Source organism: Macrobrachium rosenbergii, chromosome 9, assembly GCF_040412425.1.
Source record: "Macrobrachium rosenbergii isolate ZJJX-2024 chromosome 9, ASM4041242v1, whole genome shotgun sequence".
Classification (NCBI taxonomy): Eukaryota; Metazoa; Arthropoda; class Malacostraca; order Decapoda; family Palaemonidae; genus Macrobrachium; species Macrobrachium rosenbergii.
The window spans coordinates 31,506,781-31,529,235 of record NC_089749.1 but is presented as its reverse complement, the minus strand read 5'-3'; the positions used below and the strand labels follow the sequence as shown (position 1 = coordinate 31,529,235).

Below are 22,455 nucleotides of genomic sequence, written 5' to 3'. Positions count from 1 at the left end.
CAATAGAATAATGAACTTGTGAGGACGTGATGCAGTGGTCCAGTCAGGAGGTTGTAATTGTGTCCGTTCTATTTTGTACATAGGTATAGGAGGAGGGAGGGTGGAGCATTACATCGCTAATTTGGAGAGCGTGATTTTGACAGAAGCAAGTAAGTTCGTTATAAAATTTTTTGTGGGGTGAAAATTAAGGTCCCCAGTTATACAAATATGATCAGCAGTAGAATCATGCAGTATTGATCAAAATTATTGTTCTTTTCTTAGGGCATATAAACATTAATTATTAGGATCTTTGTCCCCTGCTGTCACTTGAAGCCCCAGCAATCTATCACTCCTATAGTTCATCACATTCACCATATTGTCTAACAATCTGTGCCACAGGAAAGAAAGGCTCCCTTTCGGGCAATTGGCTATGATGTGATATGTAAGTTGCATTGATGAGGTTGAGAAAGCACTGAAGGTTTCATTCACTGAATTGCAGATGGCAAGGTCATGAGGCCAGAGAAGCATTTCTTGCAATGATGCTTTTGAAGTTTTTTGCAAAACATGTTTAGGGGAGGAATGTTCTGCTTGAGGCCAAAATTATTTCAAGAGATTATTTCTAATGTATCCACGGCAACTCACGAAGATCGGAAATGAATGAGTTGATCATTTAGGTGGATTGGGGGTTGGCCAGTGGGGGTGGGCAGTCACTCGCCGTGAGAGGTTGGCTGGCACTTGTGGTAGAAGGCGAACCTGCACCTAAACCTCTGCTTGGGGTGTCAGTAGGTTCCCCTTGAGGGGAGTTGGTCCTGGATTAGGTTATATCATGAGACTTTTGTATAAGGACCGAAATTCTCGCCTTTAAGAACACCGAGGTGTTGAAATAGGCAGATAATTCTGTAGGCCACTTTGTTTAATTTTGCATGAAAGTTCATGGGAGATAAGAGGGTTGGAAACTGTAAGAAACTTGACTTTCTCTACTATGGCATCTAGCTTCACCAGTGAGCGCAAATTGTGAATCGCAATGTGACATCTCTTCTCAGGTTTTGGCCAAGGTGATTCATGAATGTCGGGCTTCAGTCCAGCGGGGCAATCTACGGGTTCTTTTCTTTTTTCTACTTGTTTGTGTCTGCCAGCCCCGAGTCCCCTCATGATCATTCTGATCCTGATCCATGACGGGGGTTTGCGATGGAGAGATAGGGTCAGAAGACTCACGAGGGTTGGGAGTCTATTGATCCTCTCTGATAGGTCTATAGGTGATGCAGGTGCTTCATCCGAGTTCCCACTTGGGACGGTATGGCCACCTCGACTTTGCTTCGCACCATCGCTTCGTGTTCTTGGGAGGCGAGGAAATAATAGATGCCTCATTCAAAGGAGTCTGGTGACCTGCTGTACGATTGTGTAATGATTCCTGCACTTCTTTGATCGCATCCCAGGTCCATGAAAGATTGCATGATTCCTGTAATCCCTTGATCACATCCCAGATCTGTGAAAATTTGTTGTATGCTTCCTTAAATTTTTCTGACGGTTTGTCAGTTTTTTCTGAGAGGGATTTTGCTGTTTGGAAGGCATTTTCTGCCATATCGCACACTGCAGGTAGGCTTAGATCAGCAGGCCCCTTTGGAGGCAGATTGTAAGGGTCATTGGCGTAGATTTCCACTGAGCAGGTTCTTAGCTACTTAGTGATATATGATATTTTCTTGAGAGAGGATAAGCTTTTCATGGATCACTCATGGAGAATGGTTTCTGGTTTCAGGTCTTTGCATTTTGTATGTGCAGCATTAATTTCCTTATCGGAGGAGGCTGCACTGACAGATTGTATAGCGGACTCGACTTCAGAATGGTTCGATTAGTACCGTATAAAGTAAAGATAATTGTTGCTGTGTTACCATTTTCCTCTGCATCTAGATTGGTCTTATCTAAAATTCACAGTGCAGAGTTTGTGACAGCCAGGTCAGAATGCTTCTCTTAAAATGTTTTTGGGAGCCATTAAGTGACGTAATGTCTTGCTATGTGGGAATTAGTGGCTAACAATATTTATTTCTGTGGAACTTATCTATAAATTATTCTCGAAAAATTCACCAATTCGTGGACTTTTTTGTCTGGAAATATTCACTAATTAGTGTATTTTGATGTTATTTTCATGACTAAATACATTTTCATGATTAAAAAAATGATTTACTAATTTTCAAATATTATTAATAATAATAATAAATAATAACAATAATAATAATAATAACAATAACAATAAATAATAATAATAATAATAATAATAATAATACTGTAAGATTAAATAATATGTAACTCAAAGAGAGTGAGAAAGTGGGTTTCTCCCCTCCATTCAGGACGGACCTGACCTCATTAAAGCGAAAACAGATGCTCAGAATTGATACTATTGAAATATTAAAATTATATTAAAGTACTATTGAAATTATATTAAAATGATATATAAGTGTTTCAGGATGATAGTATAAACATTTTTAGAGGGTATGGTATGTACTAATTTTCAAATATTAATATTTAGAGGGTACGGTACGTACTAATTTTTAAATATTAATTAATATTAAGTTTAATAAGATTATTAAATAATATTAAATAGAAATAATAACTCACTCTCTCCTCTCTCTCTCTCTTTTATTTAGATGAGAGAATTTTTCCAACATGATTTGCCTAATAAGTACTAGTACTCAAATATTAAGATTGCAGCAAACCCCCCGTATTTGCTGGGGATGCGTACCACAGCCCCCTGCGAATTGCTAAAATCCGCGAATCCTTACAACCCCTCTAAAAACACTTAGAACTGCCTATTTTGATAATTCAAACACAAAAAAACCTCCAAAATTGCTTATACCAGAGTGTTTTAATAGTTTTACCACAAAAAGTGCATTTAGTCATGAAAATCATATGAAAAAATCAGTAATTAATGAACATTTCTCTGTGAAAAATACTGCGAATGGGTGAATTTTTTGCGAATAATGTGTATATATGTTCCATAGAGAAATCCGCGAATAGGCGAGTCCACTAATCGTGAGAATGCGAATATGGGAGAGTTTACTGTAATAGTAATATTATTATTATTAATATATTATCCATGCATGTATGTAGTAGATTTTTTAACATTTTAAACAAACAAATAATGATTCCCAGTCATTTTATTCTCGACTTGAGAAAGGAGGGAGGAGGGTAAATGTCAGTTTGACATATTGGCCAGAGGGGAAGGGGAAAGTTGCCCTCAGACGCTCAAAGATTTCAGTCTTTTGATATCGTAAGGCATTATTCTCTCTCTCTCTGTCTCAGGGAAAGATACTGTGTGTGTGTGTGCGTGTGCGTGTGTGTGTTCATAGTGTTTTAAAAATGTGTAGTAAAGGTATTACATCTTTGGAAGATAAAAAACAAGCATAAATGTTTTTGTTGTCAGAGATTAAAGAGATAAACTCTCCTCTTTCTCTCTCTTTCTTACTTTTTTCTTTCTTTTGCCCCAGCCAGCTTTTTTGAATATAAGTCGAAGTGGTAACTCTCTTTCTCTCTGCTTTGGCTGGAAGGCTTAGAAGTATGTATGTATATATTTTTAAGGATAGTAGTGTTTAAGATGACTTTGAAATTATATATTAATATAATTTCAAAGATTAATACAGTAATAGGATAATCATTTGAGATATATTTGATGTAGGATGATACTTTAAGTATACATTTGGTATTTGAATTTTCAATATAGGCAGTTATAAGCATTTTTAGAGGGGGTAGCAAGTGTTCACGGAATGCATCCCTCGCGAATACGGTGGTTTTACTGTGTTGGTTTATTGACAGTTTTGTTCATTCCTTGTATGACACTGTGAACCACAAATTTTAAAAGACCTGTAAAAAACATCTGCATGAATAATTCATGATAGGATCAAGTAAGTTATACACTGTTTTGATATATTTTATGTGTAAATAAATGTATCTAGAAACATTATTGTAAAAAAAAAATTTTTTTAGTTTGGTTCATGGTCAATTTTGTTCATCGTTTGTATGACGCTGTGAACAACAAATTGTAAAAAAACATAAAGTCTATGAATGATCCTAGATAGGATCAAATTTGAGTTATACACTGTTTTGGACTGTTTTACATGTAAATAAACATATCTTGAAACGTTATTGCTAAAAAAAATTTTATATAAGTAACTTACCAAGTAATTGCATAGCTATTAGTTTCATTTATTTGCAGTAGCTTAAATTCAGATTTTGTGGTAGCGACACCGATGTTCTGTGTAGGTGACTAGTCTTGCCCCCTAATGAGATAGTTAGGAACGACTTGGCGGAGAATCCTCAGTCTGTTTCTGCGATGTCTGGTGTTAACATCAGGTGTCGGCAGCCGCTTTTCTTTTTTCCCTGGTTATTTAACCAGACTTCGGTGTTCAAGCTGAAAGTTGAGTAGCTTCAGGTGAAAGCCTTCAGGAGGAGTTTTTTCCTTGTTTTGTCGTTACTAAATGGGGTCTGGTATATCAGTTGTTCACTTTTACGGTGAAAATTGCAGTTAACTGTTTTAACTACTTTGCTGAGTGGCGTACTATAATGCAAACATTGATTTGTTGTTGAACCAATATTTACATTCGCTACTGAACTGATTTTTTCAATGCTACATTAGTGAATTTACAACCTTTGGTTTTACTCACCTGTACGACGAGTAATGTAATAATGTAAAGTGTTGCCGAGTAACGTGATAAAGTAAACTCAGCATTTGCTACGATGTGTAATGTAATAATGTAAAGTGTTGCCAATCTCCCGACTCCTGGGATCTGTGGAATCTATGGGACAGACCTGTCTTGGACCTGTTTGCCCCTTCAAGGGATCCCCTTCAAGTGATCTTCATTTTCCTCCTTTTGTGGTCCATACCATCCCTATAGCATGTGCGACAGACCCCATGCTGTAGACAGATCCGTTGGACTACGTCTCTTCACACCCTTCATCACGGTCGAGAAGTTAGGGACACAATCTTCATGCTAACTCCAAGTTACTTTGTCTGCTTAGCCCTATTCTGGCTCGTATCATGGTCCCTGAATGTGCTCGGTTGTGGGCGGACTCTACAGGATCCTTCCCCACTGTGTTCTCAGGCAACCTCGCTTCAAGAGATTTTCCAAGGTAGTCAGATCTTTCCACGACAGACTCCAGGCTGTCCGGAGGATTATCATTAAAGATCTTTATTAGACATATTGCAGAGACCATTGCAAGACATGGAAGTCAATCTTCTCTTATTGTCTTCTAGACCTGGGAATCGACTTTCCAAAGCTAGTATCTCGGGCCCTACATCTCCTCTGCGAGACATCCATGTTCCTTTTACAATTACCCCATTAAGGGGTATCGAACTATGCATAATTCATGTATAAGCATGGAGACCTAGTTCGTTGGCATCCATATCTTAATTTCCTTTGAAGTTCCTGACATGCCCAAGCAAGGAAGGAGGAGACGTGGTTTGCTCGCTTCTCCTTGGATTTTAGTTAAGGACAGGAACCCATCCAAGGCCTGGATCCATTTTTCTTTTTCCCTTTGGAATTTTATGGACATCCATGTCTTCCAGGAGTGCTAGACAACACCCAAGCTCATAGCTCGTCTGGCGCCTTGCTCTCTTGGCACTAACAATAGCCTGGCACCAGCTTTGGCTATGACATCAGCTTTCGTTCTGAGCGCCCAGTAGCACTCACTAGCTCTGAGGAAGACTAAAGTTTTCTATCCAGTTTGAATGTTCAGGTTTGAAGGTCATCCAGAACCTATGGTGTAATGGCAAGAACTATTTTCTTCCTCTGACTAGAACTCCTAGCCGCAATTGCACCTGGCGCCAGCTCATTCTCTGAGAGCCAGAAGCACCCACTGGCTCTGAGGAGGAATTTAAAGAGCTCTGCCCAGCTGGATGGTATGGTATTGCCCAAAAAGCCAGTAGTCCCAGGCCATCCATAACCCAGGGAGTTAGGACAAGAGCTCATCTTGTTCTGTGATTAGAACATCATGCCCTTTATCCCAATGGACTGTATTTTCTGAGACACACTCTGATTTAGGAGAAGCATTTTCCTCCTCCTAGTGAAAGCTAAAGGTGTCAGAACAGCCTCTACCTCATCAGATTTCAAACACTATATATCCCTTATGTCCATTCGACAGTCAGCCTACTGATGTTTTAAAAATTTGGCAGTACCTTGCGATTTTTAGTTACTGGCATGGTATCACAGAAGGAAGCATAGATTTTCTCCAACTGCCTACTGACTATTCATCACAGACGGAAGCATAGGATTTTCTCCTACTGCTTACTCACCTTGCAGTGAAGTGTTGAATTTTGGGGAGCTGGGTGGGATACAATGTACCCGGAGCACCTGGCACCATTAGTGGATGGGTTTAGGTCTTACTTCATTGTAGGTGATAACATAATCTGGTTGTTTTTATTATGGTACTGTGCCAAGGGCAAGGGCACCTTTAACCCCTTCGGTACCGCATGATGCGTAATCACCGAAACGCTGTATCCCTCATTTTCCCAACTTACCGTAGAGTCCGTATTGAAAATTTTTCTAGCCTAACCTATCCTTAAATTATTCAATTATGTGATCCACTCACCTGTTCACGTTGTTCTTTTTACTCAATGCAATCCAGCTTACGACAACAAAAACCACAAACAGACTTACAACCCAACCATTATCGACCTAACCTTTAGAGAGCTCTCTCTACCTTTTTCCACCATGCTTTTAACACTCCTGCTTATTGTTTGTTTACATTTTTCTCCCTCCCGCCATTTTCGTCCTGTGACGTCACTTCCTATGATGTCACAACAATAACATACTCTTTAAACATAAGGAATGCTATGCTGTAAAAACATCTTATAAAATTAAACATGTGCTTTCTTTTTATACATTCTGTAATACCCATACACTTCATCAATGCAGAAAATAAAATGATGACTAACTTATAAAACTAACATACAATCACACTTATCTCCTTCTCCCTCCCCTCCAGCCTTTTCTTATCCTAATCCCCTCTAATCTCCATTATTCTCCAATTCTTTACCCTCTACATAATTCCTAATGCTTTCCCCAGAAACTCCAGCTTTGGTAAATACATCAGCTATTTGATGCTTTCCTTTTATCCATTTCACCTCACTTATTTCTCCAGATTCTATTGTTTCTCTTATTGCTGCAATATCAATTTTTAATCTCTTACTGCTTACTCCGGTACTTGATTTTATTGCAGTCATTAGGGTTTTACTATCAGTTTTCACCAGTGCTTCTAATTTTCTCCCTCCTACTATCTCTTCCCACAAATGTTTGAAATATATCAATCCTTCTATGGCCTCCCCAACACTCAGAGCTTCTGCTTCAATGGTGGACTTTGCTACTCTTCTGGATTTTCTGGATTTCCACCATATAGGGCTTCTCCTCTTACCATCTGTCAATGATATCACATAACCGAATTAAGTATGACCATCTTCAATATTCCCGAATGAAGCATCTGCATAGGCTTCCCAATAAATCTTTTCTTCTTCTAATTCACTTTTTATCACTTCTCCCATTATGCACTTAGTTTTTCTCACTATCTTAATCAGCTTTCTCATATCTTGAGTCGTTCCTTCTTTAAAAGCTTTACTTAATTCACTAACATCATATGATATTTCTGGCACAGTATGTAGCGATACCCAATTCAACTGTCCTACCACTGATCTATAGTCTGTTAACTCCTTTTGTCCTAATACTCTATTACCTGTAAATCTTCTGGTTCTCTTATAGAATTTATATACTGCCACTGATTAAGACAAATTCCATTTTCCTTATGCTCTACTATTACTCCTATATACTTAAAACTTTTACTTTCTTGTTCTCCTACTTGTAATTTCCCTTTCAATTTCCCAATTGTTTCCTTTAAAAATCCTTCAGTTCCTCCATAGCAAAAATCATCTACATGTGTACATAAAATACCATTCAATTTATTGTCTTTCTTCCAAAAGAATATATTAGGTTCTAATCTACTCCTCTCACCTTTAAGCTCCTCCACCAGTTTTACCACCTTACAATACCATGCCTTTGCTGCATCCTTGAGCCCATAAACAGTTTTCTTCAATTTCCATAATCCACTCCAACCATCTTCACTAGGTGGTTTTAAATATACCTCTCGTTGTATTTCATCACCCTGTAGATATGCAGTTTTACATCTAATGTATAAAAATTCCAATCTTTCAGTTTTATTATTGTCAAACAAAATGTTAAAATTTCGGCATTGCATGTAGGAGCATCTTTTTCCCATTCAGCCATTTCTTCTTCAAAACCTCTAGCTACCAATCTTGCTTTACATATCCTTTCCCCACCTTTTACCTTTTCAGTTACTATCCATCTTTGTAGATATAGCTTTTTGTCCAGTGTCATTTACCTCCTCATATACCTTGTTTTCTCTCCAACTTTGTAGTTCTTTTCTTTAGCTTCAATTACATTTCTATTTTCGAATCCTAGCAAAACCTCTTCTTCATCTTCAATTTTTTCTACATGACTATAATCTCTTAAGTCAACCCATCCCTTGTCACCCGACTGTGAGTCTTCTACATTGTACGAATCAGCCCAAGATTTGCTTGATCTTTTCCTGCAAGGCTCAATATCGTCCACTCTTCTACTTGTCCTGTATTTTTGTTTATAGCTCTAACTCTATTTCCCTTTCTGAATTTGGGTATCTCTTCTATTAACTCACTTTCTTCTGTTACCTCACTTTCCCCTTCATCTTCCAGTGTTTCCTCTGCCAAATCTCTTTCTATAGTCTCTTCTATATCAGCATTCCTTCTCCAGCCAATTATCATCTTTCCTTCCTGCTCATCTATATTCCCTTCCTTTGATGCAAGGGATTCATCTTTCACAGTGTGTGTTTTGTCTACTTTAAGTATCTTCTCCTTTTCTGGTGATAGTCTTTGAATCCTAGTAACATGTATTCTCGCTACTTCTCTTAGAGAATCCCCATGTTTAACCACTACTGTTTTACCTGATACTCCCACTACCTGAGCAGGTCCTCTCCATTCATTTTCATTTTCTCTCTTATAGAATACCTCGTCTCCCCACTACTGCTTCTTCAAATTTATGTTCTCTGACATTTTTGTTTAGAGCAATTCTTATTTTATTACAAGACTCATTTTTGATAAACACTTCTCTGGCCTTATGCATTGCATTCAGTGTATCCCTTACTATGCTTTCTTCCATACCTTTCTCTCTGCTTGCAGGACTTGAACTTTCTTCTCCCATTAAATTAGGCAAGGAAGGATTTTTCCCAAATACTAATTGGTTAGGGGAGAAACCACCATTATTTATTAAGCAGTTCCTGGCACTCACTACCCATCTTAATGCTATGGACCAATCCACTTCCTCATCATCTTTCATCTTTCTTAAGCTTTCTTTGATTATGCCTACTGTCTTTTCACACAATCCATTGCTCCATGGAGATTCTGATGCTGTGGCTAATACTTTAATATTCCATCTTTCTGCCATCCTCCTTACTTTTTCATTTTGAAATTCTCCCCCGTTGTCTGATAATATTTTAGAAGGTGCCCCAAATATCGCAAACCACCCGTCAAAAAGAGTCCTTATAATAGTTTCTGGTTTCTTGTCTTTTATCCAAAAGCCTGACAATACCTTGTTGCCATATCTACCATTACCAAGAACTTTCTCTCTTCTATCTCTCCCACATCCATTGCTACAACTTCATTGAATGTCTTACTCCAAGAAAATCCCACTACTGGTTTAGCTGGGTTTCTTTTATATCTTTACATACTTCACAACTTGCGATTAAGTCAGTTAGTAACTTTTTATTTCCTCTTTTTCCTTCTCTCCCAAACCATCACTCCACTGTGCTTCTTCTGTTAGCTTCCATATTTTATCTCCACTTCCGTGGCCAAATTGTAGATGTAACTTCATCATTGTACCTTTAATTTCCCTTAGGCTCTTTCCCTTCCACCCCTCCAATAATAATTCTTCTTCTACCTTCCTCCTCAAAATTGGTATTCTTAAATGGCCCTGTCTGTCTTTTCGTAACTTTACCTTCATTTCCCCTAATACTTCTATTTTAACACAATTCTCTTTTAAATTTATGGTCATCCCCATTTTACTCATGGTTTTCTTACCTATTAACCATGGTACATCACCCTGCAAAATTTCTGTCTTCAAATAAAACTTTTTGTTTTTCAATATCACCGGTATTTACTCCTTTTGACTTGTATGATGACTCACCGAAATTAAATACTTTATTAGACTCTTTCTTGGTATCATTCATTCTCCTCAATTCTTCCTGATTCAAACCCACAACAATGCGTGCTAGTCACAATTCCCCACAAACTGTTGACTTACATCCTGTGTCTAAAATTGCATCAACCTCTTCCCAAGATTTTTCTTCTATTTCGCTAACTTTTCCTATATAAACTTTTTCTTCTTGTCCAGTTTCTGATTTCTTCTTATTCTGAAAATTCTGAGGACAATCTCTGGCCCAGTGCCATTCTGATTTGCATATAGCACACAGTGTTACTTTCCCTTCTCTATTTAAAGGATTTCTTCCACCTCTACCTCGATTCACCTTTCCCCCATATCTTTGGTTTTTCCACCCTTTCCCAAAATTCTCACAATCTTCTGATCCTAACCATTCCCCCTCCTCTCTATTCCCTAATCCCTCAAATATTCTTTTCATTATTTGTGACTGTTTTATATTCCAACTTTTCTCGACCACAAGCTGCTAATACCATTTGTTTTTGATCTTCTGTGGGATTCGATTGTTCTAGTACATGAAAACCTTTTGCTTCCCCTTCAAGCATGCTTTTCCCTAGTGCCCTACTACACTCTGACTCTGCCTTTTCATACCTAATTATAAAATCTCTCATCTTTTCACTAGATTCTCTTTCTATTTTAAAATAGTTTTTCATTTTACTGTAATTTTCCATTAATGTATCTTTTAGATACACTTCATCTAGTTTGGACAGGATTATCTTTGAACCCTCGCTATCCTTAAGTTCATCTCTATCTATTCCTTCTGTTACTTCTAAAGCTTTCCCTTTTAAGCTCATCCTTATCTCTATCCCCGGATATTTCACTTCTTCTCCACACACCACAAGCCAATCTTCGACTTGTCCTCTCCATCCTTTATAATCGCCCTGTGCCCCGCTAAATCTCGGACAGTCTCTCCTCCATTTCATCTCCCAAAGTTTACCATCAGATCCGTCCATTTTTAACAAACCACGCTCTGCTACCACTTGAAAATTTTTCTAGCCTAACCTATCCTTAAATTATTCAATTATGTGATCCACTCACCTGTTCACGTTGTTCTTTTTACTCAATGCAATCCAGCTTACGACAACAAAAACCACAAACAGACTTACAACCCAACCATTATCGACCTAACCTTCAGAGAGCTCTCTCTACCTTTTTCCACCATGCTTTTAACACTCCGGTTATTGTTTGTTTACATTTTTCTCCCTCCCGCCATTTTCGTCCTGTGACGTCACTTCCTATGACGTCACAACAATAACATACTCTTTAAACATAAGGAATGCTATGCTGTAAAAACATCTTATAAAATTAAACATGTGCTTTCTTTTTATACATTCTGTAATACCCATACACTTCATCAGTGCAGAAAATAAAATGATGACTAACTTATAAAACTAACATACAATCACGTATAACCATGAAAGAAAAGGTTTTAGTAGCATACATTCTGCTTTGTATATTATTGGAAATGAACGTGAATTTAAAATATTGCATAAATATATATATATATATATATATATATATATATATATATATATATATATATATATATATATATATATATATATATATATATATATATATATATATATATATATATATATATATACACACACACACACATATATATACTGTATATATACACACACACACACATATATACACACACACACACACACACACACACACACACATATATATATATATATATATATATATATATATATATATATATATATATATATATATATATATATATATATATATATAGCCAAAATCAAACAAAAACTTATACATATCCCCCTCTTTTACCTCTCGCCATATCAACCCATGAATTTTCCATTTTTTCTAGGGATTTTCTTGAAAAAATAATGCAGCTCTCTCATTAGCCCATGAGCAAAGAGTTTTCATCACTTTATCATAAAAAAAAAAATTTACATGCATCCCCAGGCGTAAGGAAAGGTGCATCCCCTAGCGCTGGATTTAGCCCTGAAAAGTCATGAAAGTCTGGCATCATTGCTGGCCGACAACCTGAAATATGTTGGTAACATAGGTCCAACCACCGTCCACCTCTCGTTCTTCAACTTCATCACTTATTTCATCACTTGAGAGCTCATCACTGCTCTCATATTCTTCCTCAGAAGGAACATATTCCTCGGAAGAGATATCACTGCTTTCACTCATGCTTTTTGCTGTGAAAACAAAGGTAAAACTAAGAAAATCATGAAAAAAACAGACGTGTGAACTTGAGCACGACTGTTCATAAACTGATGATAAGAAGGCTGTGACGTACAGCCAAGAATGTCCATGAGTGGCTGAAAAAAAAGTAGGAGACATAACCCAGCACTACAAGCAAATCATATAGCGTTATGGAGTTATGACGATATATATACGTCGTAGGGAGCATCACTGCACCCTCCATGACGTCGTAGAAACATCACGGTACCGAAGGGGTTAAAGTTCTGCTAGCCATTGGATAGTTCCTTGACTGCCTAACTTCCACTAATGCTTTTGTAGCAGTTGGAGTACTCCTCTGCTACAAAGCTCCCTCTTTAGTAGAGGCGACCCTCGGCATTACCGCCGAGCAACTACAGATCAAGCTGAGCACCAGCCAGAGGCAGTTTATACTGCAGGCTCTCTTAACTAGCAAGGAACGACAAGCATTGTTTTCAGTGCTAGCAACTTTTCTATTTCTAATTCATTACATGACTTAATGTTTTAGAGTAGAATATGTCCATGTATCCCACCTCCTGTCAATGTGGGCTTCAGCTATGTAATTACTTGGTAAGTTACTTATATAAAAATGACATTTCTATAATAAAATACAGTTTTATATATACTTACCAAGTAATTACATGATTGGAGCCCTACCTCCTCCCCTCTGATGGACATAAGCATAAACAGACTGAGGATTCTCTGCCAGGTCGTTCCTAACTATCTCATTAGGGGGCGAGACTAGTCACCTACACAGAACATCAGTGTCGCTACCACAAAATTTGAATTTAAGCTACTGCGAATAAAAGAAACTAATAGCTATGTAATTAGTTGGTAAGTATATATAAAACTTTAATTTATTATAAAAATGTTGTTTAGATGGTTCATGGACAATTTTATTCATCATTTATACAGCACTGTGAACGACAAATTGTAAAAAGACCATGTAAAACGAGTGAAAAAATTATTAAAAAATAATTGTCACCCACTAAAATATCCCATTCTCTCTATGGGACTTGTCAGAAAAAAAGTTTATAATAATAAAGGTATAACTTGCTCAAGATGTCCAGGTTCTCTCAGGATTTTTGAAGGTCCAAAAATTTTTTTTTTTTTTTTTTTTGCTGTTTTCTCAAAACTTACATTTTTAAAACTAAATGCTTATTTCTCCAAGAAGACTGAACCAAATTCAATGTAACTTTTACAGTGTAGTATAACTATATATCTTTTATGTGCAACTTAATTTCTCATATTAACCCTTAAACGCCTGTTGGACGTTTTAAACGTCGTCAAAAATTGTCTGTCGAATGCCGAGTGGACGTTGCAAACGTCGACTGAAAATGCTTTTTTTAAATATTCGCGGAAAAATAATTATAGGCCTAGTTTGCGGAAGATTTCAAATCCCGCGCCTTGGCGGATGCTGGGAGTTCACGGATCCAGGTGTTGTGTTGTTTTTGAGCATCACCCAGACGCGCATGCGCGAATTCCCTCCTACTCACGCCAGATAGCATCAGCGTCGGACCTTGCGGGAGCGATATTTTTATGCAGACGTGTTTTGCAGAACTTTGGCGAGTGTTTGCGTATTCGTGCTGCAACAGGACGTTTGTAGATATGTCACAAAGGCGTCAGGACCGTGAAAGGCGCATACTGCCTGTCGGAAGTGAGCGTGTGAGGCGAGTTTTAGACTGGGATGCTGGAGAAGGACCCAGCAACCAAAGTGAATTTTAACATTCGGTCAACTTTGACTCGACCGAAATGATCGAAAAACGCATCCGTAAGCCATAATTATTACATTCGAGTAACAATCAATCATTTACCTTCATTTTGCAACAAACGGAAAGTCTCTAGCACAATATTTAGAATTTTGGTGAATTTTTAAAAAAAAAAAATTCCTCCGCTCCGCACACTCGAACTCCGCTGAAAATCCTGTCATTTCTTGCGTCAGCTTGCCGTAATTTTTTCGCCGTTTCATATTATTTGTTACATAAAGTGTTATACATCAAAATGTGCGCAATTTCATGTAGAATACAACAAAAAATATATGATTCCTTTAGCTCTTCACAGTGTTTTAATATTTACATCGAAATCACGATAACTGACAAAATTTTAACATTCGGTCAACTTTGACTCGACCGAAATGATCGAAAAATGCATCCGTAAGCCATAATTATTACATTCGAGTAACAATCCATCATTTACCTTCATTTTGCAACAAATGGGAAGTCTCTAGCACAATATTTAGAATTTTGGTGAATTGAAAAAAAATTTTCCTCGCGCTCCACGCGAACTCCGCTGAAAATCCTGTCATTTCTTGCGTCAGCTTGCCGTAATTTTTTTGTCGTTTCATATTATTCGTTACATAAAGTGTTATACATCAAAATGTGCGCAATTTCATGTAGAATACAACAAAAATATGTCATTCCTTTAGCTCTTCACAGTTTTTAATATTTTTACGAAATCACGATAACTGACAAAATTTTAACATTCGGTCAACTTTGATTTCGACCGAAATGATCGAAAAAACGCATCCGTAAGCCATAATTATTACATTCGAGTAACAATCAATCATTTACCTTCATTTTGCAACAAACTGAAAGTCTCTAGCACAATATGTAGATTTTTGGTGAATTTTTGAAAAAAAAAATTTTCCTTCGCTCATGTATGCGGACTCCGTTAAAAAATCCTGTCATTTCTTGCGTCAGCTTGCCGTAATTTTTCGCTGTTTCATATTATTCGTTACATAAAGTGTTATACATCAAAATGTGCGCAATTTCATGTAGAATACAACAAAAAATATATCATTCCTTTAGCTCTTCACAGTTTTTTATATTTACATCGAAATAACGATAAATAGAAAAAAATAAACCTTCGGTCAATTTTTCTCGATCGAAATGGTTAAAAAATGCAATTGTAAACTAAAAAACTTACAGCCTAGTAATATTCAATCAATTTCCTTCATTTTGGCACAATTGGAAAGTCTCTAGCACAATATTTTGATTTTTGGTGAATTTTTAAAAAAAATTTTTTTTTATGTCCGCGCGTTACGAATTCATGCATCATTTTGTGATATTTTCTCTTTGTTGCTTTATTCGTTTTACAATCTGTTATACACCAAAATCATCGCAATTTAGTGTAAAATACAACTAAAAAAAATTAACTCATTAGCTTCAACCGTTTTCCTTACAGCGCGATTTGTATACAATTATATACGAGTTTTTTTTTTCGGTCATATATTCTAATATTTATATATGATAATGATATTTTTTTTTATTTCTGATGGTTGCATACTAAACTTCAGGCAGTGAGAAAAAAAGGAGCCAAAAATGAACTCTTAATCTTGAAAACTAAGCGCGCTGTGATTTTTTGAAAAAAACTTTTTTTCCGCTTCGGCGCTACCTTTTGGAGGCCGCCGGCATATGGGAGACGTTTTTGAAAATAGGGCTTCGGCGTTAAAGGGTTAATTTTGAAAAGTGATATCATGATTTTCCTCAACTGCAAAACAAATTCGACCTCTAAGGTTGAATTTCTGAATTTCCCCACGAGAGAATTTTCATTATTAGTTGCAGAATAAGTGGTAAAAATTTGAAGCAAATCCCTTCAATCATAAGGAAGAAACAGTCATTTACTTTATAATGGGGCCTTATGGCGTCGGTGCTCCCCTTAAGGTAAACCCAGACACAGACTATTACCACACTTTGATTGACAATTTATGTCCTCTTGATTTGCCCAGGTTGTGGACAGATTGTTATTGGTGGCATTCATGCCTAGTTGGGGTTGCTGTTTTTAATGAGCCTTTCCCAGGTGTTTCTGTATCGTGCCCTCGTTTCCTCCATTCCTTTGTCTCGCTTGTTTTTGCATGCAGTGTCTCCGTCTTCTCTTTATTGGTCAAGGTTTTCTCATCAGGTCTAATGCATGACTATACTTGTGTTTTTCTACAGACATGAGGTGTGATACGGTGGCAATTTACCACCTAGGTAAGAAGGTTCTACCTATGAAATGGTCTTAAGAAATATGGTTGTTAATGTCTGTTCTCATATATTCAGTCTTTTACCTTTATAAGCCAAATTAGCAGTGGAACTAATAGTTTTCATTAACCCAACTCCAGGAGGAGAGGAGATCAGGAGACATGGTATCAGGCTTTTCTCCTCTTGAGGCTCTTTGTAGTACAATGGCCTCTTCTTGACAGGTAGTATAGACTCAGTGAGTTTGAAAGCAGTGTTTTCATTGCTCTTTTTCCACGGCATGAAATAAAGTCAACAAAGGCACTTTGCCAAGGCAGATGGCTTTCACCATCTCAAGGCCCAAGTTTTTGAGATTACCAGGCAACCATGGGATGTAGATGAGTCAGACGAAGAAGGAGAGGAGAATGATAGTGTTGGTCTGTTCAAGATATCAACAAAGCTGTCAGAAATCAAGGCACACTGATTTATGGATTGAGTGGCTTGATATACTTACAAGTGCACCTGTCTATAAATCTGGAAGGCAGACTAAGATCGACTTCTGATTGAAGAGTCAGCATGGAGAAAGCATAGCGTCATCATCCGTATCCTCATTGCCATCTTCCACACCATGGCCTGGCCTCATTGGTATCATCCCATTCCCTGTACCTTCACCCCAGCTTACCACTTCCAAACCTCAGGAGTTTGGAATATTTCTGGATTCTCCATTAGCAGTGGAATTTGGTGATTCTGATTAGGATTAAAATTTCCTGTGTTGCCACAATCACATTGCACCTCTCACATCCTACATTTTTATCTTGAAACATCCTACATTTTTATCTTCAAGACAAGTTTGCATAAAATTACCGTCAGTCATTTCATATATCTTTGTATTGTTACTGATGTATTTAATGCAGTGTTGTACTTAACACTGTATTAATCTACATATGTGTTAGCATGCATATGCATTATATACAATGTGTTGTTAAACATTATGCACTGACTACATATGTGCTCTCTTTCTCTCTCTCTCTCTCTCAGAAATGGTTTTCTATACAGTGTTGAGTTACTTATGTTTAAAAAAATTAAGGTTTTATGGTATTTTTTTATATTGTATGAGTTTTGTGTAATAAGATTACTGTATATGGAATTGCTGTGCACTGTATGAGCTGTTCAAGTTTGTTCTGTGGGGGTATAATATAGGCTTTTACTTCTTGGTTTATGTTAATTATTTGGAGACTGTGTTAAGTTGAGGTGCTGCTATTATTTTCAGTTTAGAAATTGTACTTTTCTCCGAGTATGTGAGCTGAAAAGAAGTTTCTAGTCACTGTTGAAAGGGTCCAGTATGAGGATTTTGTCTTCTTAAGAGTTCTTCCATAGTGCTTCTCAAATGGTTCAGATTACAATCCTTTTAACTTGAACTCTCCAAATACTGGTCTACTTTGACAGCACTGAAGATTGGCAGATTCGGTTTTCAAAAGTTTTGAAGGATCTGCAATGGTGGCAAAACAGAGAACATATGACAAAAGATGTCCTCTTGATTTTTCCTGTCCTTAAAGTCCTAATATTCACAGATGCATTGACTCACGGACAGAGTGTTCACCTCCTGGATCTCCAGGCAGTGGGAAGCTGGTTTCTGGAGGATTGATAACATCATATTAGCATTCTGGATCTAAGAGCCATTTTTCTCTTAGACCTTGATGCATTCTCATGATCTTTAGAGGAAGAACAATGAGCTTAATCTCTCATGACAACACCACAGCTGTAGCCTATAGCCTGTAAAGAATCATGGAGGCACTCACTGAAATTTTTTTTCATCCAAAGAGCACAATGTAGGGATAGTGGCAAGGTTGTTATGGGGATTGCTGCAGAAAATTACAGATCCCTCAATTAGAATGGTAATTAAACATTGAGATTTGCAGTGCCCTTCGGCTGAACATGAGGCTTCCAACCTACTGCTTTTAGATTTAGTGAGGATAGTCTAGTCATACACACTTTCCCCATTGGACGCAACAGATTCCATTTATACTGTATATTGATATGTTATCATCATAATAATTATGTATAAAAAAAAAGATCAACCCGCCATTTGTAATGTTTACGTTCTCAGGATCAACTGATAGAGCCTACTGCTGAAAGAATTACGAAAATAATTTTTTTATTACTAAAAGAAATGAATGTATTAATGGAATTATTTTTAATTTTTTACATAAGTGTAAAATAGGTATACATACTTTATGTTAAAGTAAAATCCCTCGGAATCGCAAAACAGCTGTTTCCCAATTCGTTTATTTTCCCATTTAAACATACCTCAGTTCCCCCCCCCCTCTCTCTCTCAGTACTGTACATATCCTTTAATGATATATGAAGTACTGCATCATAAACATAAAAACATGAAACTAAAACTCCAAGACGTTCATGACACCACCAAATGAGTTTGTGCATACATATGTATATTACCATTTTTTTTGGCTTTGCTAGATTTACTATACCATTTTTATTACAAGTTTAGTTGACTCCATGTATGATTATCACACATATCGTAACAGTACACAAGAATATTTTATCACTGTTGGTATTTCATCTCTAATCACTGTAAAAATATTTAAAATGCAAATTTCATATGTAGTCAAGCCAACACCAAACAGGCTGTAGCAGGTTCACCAACGGCATGGAATGAGTGTGTGCATACATACGTACCCTATGCGTATGATTGCATTTATCCTTTGGTTTGTAAAACTAAAAAAATTAGAAAATACAGCAAAAATATAAACGAAAATACTGCAGCATAAAATATAAACAAAATAGTTTCAGTGTGTGTGTGCTACTGTATTAGGCTTTAATGCAAACATAACTCAGTTCTCTCTTTCTCTCTAACGTATATTGGTACTGTACATATCCTTTAATTAAATGTCAATTACTGTGCCATGTACATAAAAATACAAAACTATACACAAACTCCAGGAAGTATATGACACCATCGAATGAGTGCATGCATACATAGGCACCGTATATGTTGTCATATTTTTTTGCCCTGTCTGATTTACTGTACCATATTTCATTACAAGTTTAGTTGACTTATAATTATCACACATATTATAACAGTACATTTCATGTGTCGAGAAGACAAAACCAAACAGGCTGTACCAAGTTCACCGACAGCATGGAATGAGTGTATGCATACATATGTACCCTGTGCACACGATTGCATTTATCTTTTGGTTTAATAGAATAAAAAATTAGAAAATGCAGTAAATATATAAATGAGAATACTGTAGCATAAAATATAGATAAAAAAGTAAAGAATGTAACTTCGATGTAAACATACCTCTCTCTCCCTCTCTACCGTATCTCAGTACAGTGCTTCCCCACTTTTTCGCGGGGATAGGTTCCAGAACCCACCGCGAAATTGCAAAATCCCTTGAAACGTAAAAGCCCCTATGAAAATGTTTATAAGTGCTTGTAACTGCCAAATACCCTGTACCCCTTAAACTAGAATGCTTATAATTACCTATTTTAACATTTTACTGCCAAATTTAATAGATCAAACAAAAATATACCTTAAATTATCATACTGGAACAATTTAATATAATTTGAAACAAAAATACATCACAAGCCATCACCCCATAAAACCCAAAGTACATACGGTACACCCCTAAAATGCTTATAACAATGATTTACTAATTTTCAAATATTAATGTTAATGTAAGTATAGCAAAATATCTATAAAATGGTTAATACAAATTAAATCTTTATTACAAATGAAATAAATCTGTCTTACAGAAAGTTTGACCACCTATCAAGTTACCCCTGTATAAGTAAGCATATACCAGTGTGGACAGATACTGATCCCTGTGTAGACAAGTGGTGTTGATGGTGCTTTTTGGGCGTATCTCAGGCTTTGAAGAGCCACATCTTCAAATGCTCTTCCAATCTGAATACTCAGCAGCGTCAGAGCGGACAGAGTCTGAGCACCCAGTTTCCAAGTCCCCAGTGGCTGCCGAGTGCCCAGGGTCTGAGCGCCTAATGTCCAAGCTCCCAGCATCCGATCGTCCACCTGTCTGTTTGGCGCAAGCTGTCAGGCATCCGGCGCCAACCTGCTAGGGCCTGGCAGCAGTTCCTCTTTGGCTAGGCGCCTGACTTTTAAGAACATGCTGTTGCTCTTCTTTGTGTGCCAATTCTGATTACACAGAGACCAAGTCTACTCCCAAACAAGGACATCTGTGTCCGAGTTTTTCATTTTGTTGGTGGAAGCTTCCTCCTTTGGTTCTTTCCGAGAAGTCTTTCAAAATTGAAACTGGGCTTTTGTTTAAAGGAGCAAGACAAGTGTCTTTTGTCTTTCCTCCTTCTATTGCCTTGAAGGATCTAGGCCTTCTTGTCAAGTTGTTTTGAAGTCCTAACTTTCTTGACTGATAGCAGGAGCACTGGCTAGAGTCCTTTGGATTTTCAGTCCGATCTCTTGGAATTTCGGGCTTTTCTGTCTGCCATAGAAGCCACCGCCACTTTCAGGTGATCCAAATTCTAGACCCCTTTTCCCCTTGTTGCCTGGGACCTTAGGGGTTGAACCTGCTCTGGACTCTGGTGCCCATCAAGATTTTAGCCTGGTTGGACAGTCTTTATATGAGTTTTTTTTTTTTTTTTTTTTTTGGCAACTGGTCCTCCAGTCTTCAAACAGTTCCAAGGTTTCTGGCGAAGACTGAAAATGCCGTAAATTTCTTCACATCCCATGAAGATATTCATGTCGATAATTGCCGTACTCCGTTTCCTGCCAGTGGTAAAGAAGCTAGCCTCTCATGTCCTTATTGCAGTTTTGCTCTATTGAACGACCTTAATGGGGCTCCAAACAGAAGAGAAGCACCTTGTACCTTCTCAGATCTGTTTTCCTGTGATGTGCCAATTCCCGAACACCTTAGTCCATTCCTGAGCTCCTGGCGCCAACTTCATAGCACTTGGCACCGTCTACCGAATGCCTAACTTCCGCTCACGGTGTCCAGGCTTTTGCAGTGATGGAATTCTTAAAGCCTTTCATAATTGTTCCAGATATTTTCCACCATGAACAGTTCCGCACATGTTCTCATTCTTTACGAAGGTGTCGTTGAAGCCCACACAAGGTGCTATCGAGTTCAGTAATGTCGAGTTTGCATGGGTATCAACGTGTCCTCATGGTTGTCTTAGAATCTGCAGAGTCGGCAGCTAGTCCACAAAGTTGTCTGCGATTCTGCACATGGATCTACAAGTTCACTCATTTCCCTGCGAGTCCACATGGTCATTAGTGAAAGGCATGTCCCGCAGCCCCTTTTTTTCTTCAATTAGATGAAATTCAAATAGAGATGAACCAGACAGCCCCTCACTTCAGTCTTCATGACTACCGAATGAAAACCTTAGAGATGCAGGAAGCACCTTCCTTGTTCCCACAAGACTCTGGGAGTATCTTAGGCCCTTCTTACGGGACAGGGTCTTCCCAGCTCGAGGATCTGTGCTTCAGCCTCTTTACAGCACAAGTCTTCTATGGAGTCCTTGCTCCTCTTGTGTTTGACTTCGATTTTTTCAGGGTATGAATATCAGTCCTCACCTGGATGACTGACTTCTTCGATCCCCTTTGATGGAAGTGCTCGAAGGTTTTTTGATCTCAAGTCCACTTGGGGCAGGGAAACTCCTGCCGAACGCTGTTTTTTATCACAGCCCCGAATGAAGTCGGAACTCAGGTGGTAGCTGTCCAAACATTTACTTTTGGAAGGGAAGTTCCTTCATCCTTGAGCCTAGACCTAGTTTTCAGTGTCTCAGATCGGGGTTGGGGAGCCTTCTTGAGGAACTGGGGATTTTCTGGGACATGGCCCCAGGATGGACGGATCCTTCACTTCTTTCTCCTAAAGCTAGAAGTTTTCCATGTAAAGTTCAATGCTTTTTGACCTTAATACACTCCTGGACTGTGGTAGCCATTCAGACAAGACCACAGTTCTAATGTATTTTTGTGAGCAAGAGCTCCCCCATGTCTCCCCTCCTCCAAATAGTAAGAATCCTTTTTCTGTGGACAGATCATAAAATCTAGTCACTAGGTTCGTTCAGGGAACTCAAGTCCTAGTAG

General features: G+C 37.7%; 1 protein-coding gene and 1 long non-coding RNA gene across 3 annotated transcripts in view; one reads left to right on the top strand and one right to left on the bottom strand.

Moving 5' to 3' along the window:
* LOC136841675 (uncharacterized) overlaps positions 1–22,455 on the bottom strand; it is a 234,627-nt gene that overhangs the window by 41,651 nt on the left and 170,521 nt on the right. The window lies entirely within an intron of this gene.
* Positions 1–22,455, top strand: part of mbo (Nuclear pore complex protein Nup88) — a 200,035-nt gene that overhangs the window by 155,955 nt on the left and 21,625 nt on the right. Inside the window, exon 13 of one of the 2 annotated variants that reach the window (XR_010854060.1) lies at positions 84–149. The exons of the other annotated variant lie outside the window; for it this stretch is intronic. The gene's annotated coding sequence lies outside the window, so the exon portion shown is untranslated. The remainder of the gene's footprint in view (positions 1–83; positions 150–22,455) is intronic. 2 annotated transcript variants of the gene reach the window in all.